This window comes from Sinocyclocheilus anshuiensis, unplaced genomic scaffold (assembly GCF_001515605.1).
Source record: "Sinocyclocheilus anshuiensis isolate Anshui unplaced genomic scaffold, SAMN03320099.WGS_v1.1 scaffold2661, whole genome shotgun sequence".
NCBI lineage: Eukaryota > Metazoa > Chordata > Actinopteri > Cypriniformes > Cyprinidae > Sinocyclocheilus > Sinocyclocheilus anshuiensis.
In genome coordinates this window covers 1-3,255 of record NW_015552723.1, presented here as the reverse complement: position 1 = coordinate 3,255, position 3,255 = coordinate 1, and the positions used below count along the sequence as shown (strand labels likewise).

Genomic DNA, 3,255 nt, shown 5'->3' with positions numbered 1-3,255 from the left:
ATGTGGAAGTACATAATAATAATAATGCTTTTAACGATTCTGCAATGGAATGCCAGAAGTCTTATAGCAAATGGTCCAGAATTTAAAAAGTTTATAGATCTTTTAAATAAGAAACCAAACATAATTTGTGTACAAGAAACATGGTTAAAACCTAAATTAAATTTTGTTCTGCAAGGATATAATATTGTAAGAAAGGATAGAAAGACAGGTAATGGAGGTGGGGTGGCCACTTTTATAACAAATGAATTAGAATACAGAGTCATTAATGAGATTGAAGAACATGAAGTGGTGGTTATAGATGTATATGCAGAGAAACAAAATATCAGAATAATAAATTATTATAATCCTTGTCGTAGATTAAGTAAAGATTTAGAAAAGGTTATTGGGTTAGGAAATCATAAAATAATTTGGTGTGGAGATTTTAATGCACATAGCACTTTATGGGGAAGCAGTAATGATGATCATAATGGGGATGTTGTAGAAGAAATAATAGACCGTAATGGGTTAGTATGTTTAAATGATGGTAGAAACACAAGAATAGATTTGGTACGTGGTATTGGGTCAGCTATAGATTTAACATTGGTTTCTGAAGATATAGCAAGTAAATGTGTATGGGATGTTTGGGAAGATAATAATATGGGTAGTGATCACTATATCATTTTATGTAAGGTTGGGCTGAGTGTAATGGAACATAATGTGATTTTAGCTCCAAGATGGAGATTTAATAAAGCAAACTGGGAAGCATATACATATTTAAGTGAGGTAGAACTAACAGCAGAAGTAAATATGATGGAAGACATAGATGAATGTAATGGGAAAATATGTAAAGTATTGTATGATGTAACTAATAATATTATAGGAAAAAAGGGACAATGTAAAAAGAGGAAAGCAGTTCCTTGGTGGACAGAACAATGTAGCAATGCGGTACATAATAGGAATAAAGCATTCAGAAAAATCAAAAAGACTAATTTATTTGAAGATTTTATTAAATATAAGAAAGCGCAAGCTGAAGTAAGAAGAATAGTCCGAGCAGCTAAAAAGAAGTACTGGAGAGATTGGTGTAATTCAATAGGAGAAGATATTGACATAAGTGAAGTATGGGGATCAATTAGGAAAATGGGAGGAATTTATAGAAATCAAACTCTTCCAGTTTTAAAAACTGATGAAGGAAGAATAGCTGTGTCAGATAATGAAAAAGCTGAAATGCTGGGTAAAGTATTTGTTAAAGTCCATAGTGATGATAATGTTTCAGAGGATATTAAAAAGTGTAGAATCCAGAACAAGAATCAGCACCCAGATGTGATGATGAAAAGAAGTTCTTCTGGAGACACTTTAGATGCAGAATTTACTATGTATGAATTAAAGATGGCTCTAGGGGGAGTTAAACATACATCTCCTGGAAGAGATGATATATGTTATGTAATGATTCAACATTTATCAGATAGATCCTTAAAAATTATTTTAAATCTTTTTAACAAGGTATGGAATGCAGGAAAGATTCCTTCTTCGTGGAAACATGGAATAATAGTACCAGTAGGCAAACCTGGAAAGGACAAATCCAATCCAATTAATTATAGGCCAATTGCATTAACTTCTAATTTATGTAAACTGATGGAAAAAATGATCATACATAGACTAAATTATATATTGGAAATAAAAGGTCTTATATCGCCATATCAGAGTGGATTTAGGGCTGGTCGGAATACAATGGATGCTGTTTTAAGCCTAGAAGCCGATATCAGTAAATATGTATTTATTAGTGCTCCACACTCCAGTCCAGTTGGTGGCGGTAAATGCACCAGAAGTTGGTTTGCCATCCGCCATAAAACGTTATTAGAAGAAGAAGAAGAAGAAGAAGAAGAAGAAGAAGAAGAAGAAGAAGAAGAAGAAGAAGAAGAAGAAGAAGAAGAAGAAGAAGAAGAAGAAGAAGAAGAAGAAGAAGAAGAAGAAGAAGAAGAAGAAGACATTACAACTGCGACATCTTGGGAAAACATTCTTTAACAGGTCGGACAGCTGTGTATTTTTTTTCAGGAAAAACTAGTTTTTGTGAACGTTCTGTTTATTTGAGTGTTTTTTTTTATGGTTTTGGTTAAACTGAATGGCGTGTTAAGAGCTTTTTCGTTACATTGTTATTGATATCTATCTCTGAAACGCAATGGTGTGTGTTTAAGTTGTGTTGTAACTGCACCGTCATTATGATGCAGAAGATCTTACTGTAAATGGTCATTTGTAATGTTTAGTGTAGCTAAGGCTCAAAACACGTATTTGAGCCTTTAATATTAATATACACGTATATTAGTAGGTGATGGCAGACCTTGGACTGAAGGAGTGGGACAGAGTGCTGCTGATATGGACTCAGCCATCATCTCCCACTGCACTGAAGGAGTTTGCTGAAAGCATTGGCGCTGCTGTTGGTAACCAGAGTCTGGTATCTTTGGAGAACATGGAGAGACTACAACTTTGTAAGTACGAAGGCATATGCGACACTTTCAAGTCTTTCAAGTCTCAATCTAAGTGAAAGAATTTAAGGAATGAATCATTCACCCACAAAATCTAGCTTCTCACGCTTCTCACGCAGCTTCAAGTTATGACTGGGTTCTCTCAGGCCTGCTGACCGACAGCTCGCCAATCCACAGTTCAGAAATGTTGGCTGAGATGGCCAGAGTAATGAAACCTGGTGGCAAACTTGTGCTAGAAGAGCCGGTAACAGGTATCTTACTCAGAACGGCACTGTCTGTACAACATTCTCAAGTGAAATGAATCAGAGCTAATAGTTCACCTCATAACGTTTTTCTTAGGTTCTGGGGACAATGGTGTGAGAACCGCTGGGAAACTGATGTCAGTTCTTAAACTGTCTGGATTAGTATCTGTCACTGAGATCAGTATTCAGTGTTGTTTTTTTTAAGTTGATTCAGTGTAGGACTGGGTGGTATAGATTAAAAATATATACTGATTTTTTTAGCCTTTTAAAATTATTATTATTATTGTTTATTTATTATTGTAATACCAGTTAATAATACTGATAATTGTAATCCTTTTTTAAAAAGTCATTATTATTCCACATTATTATTAATATAGTATTTATAAAAATAAAATAGAATAATTATAGTTAATACGTTTCTTTCAATAAAAATATACTAATAGTAACTAATAATGATAATAATAATTTCACATTGATGCAAACAAACTGTTTGATCAAACTGTGAAAATTATATGTATCATTAAATTCATCATTATTTTATTATTAATAATAAT

At 33.3% G+C, this 3,255-nt stretch overlaps 1 long non-coding RNA gene across 1 annotated transcript; it reads left to right on the top strand.

Moving 5' to 3' along the window:
* Positions 1 to 1,927: 1,927 nt before the first annotated feature.
* LOC107667810 (uncharacterized) lies at positions 1,928 to 2,567 on the top strand. Its single transcript, XR_001631821.1, has 3 exons — positions 1,928 to 2,004; positions 2,300 to 2,462; positions 2,558 to 2,567. It is a non-coding gene; the product is annotated as an uncharacterized LOC107667810 (long non-coding RNA).
* Positions 2,568 to 3,255: the final 688 nt, after the last annotated feature.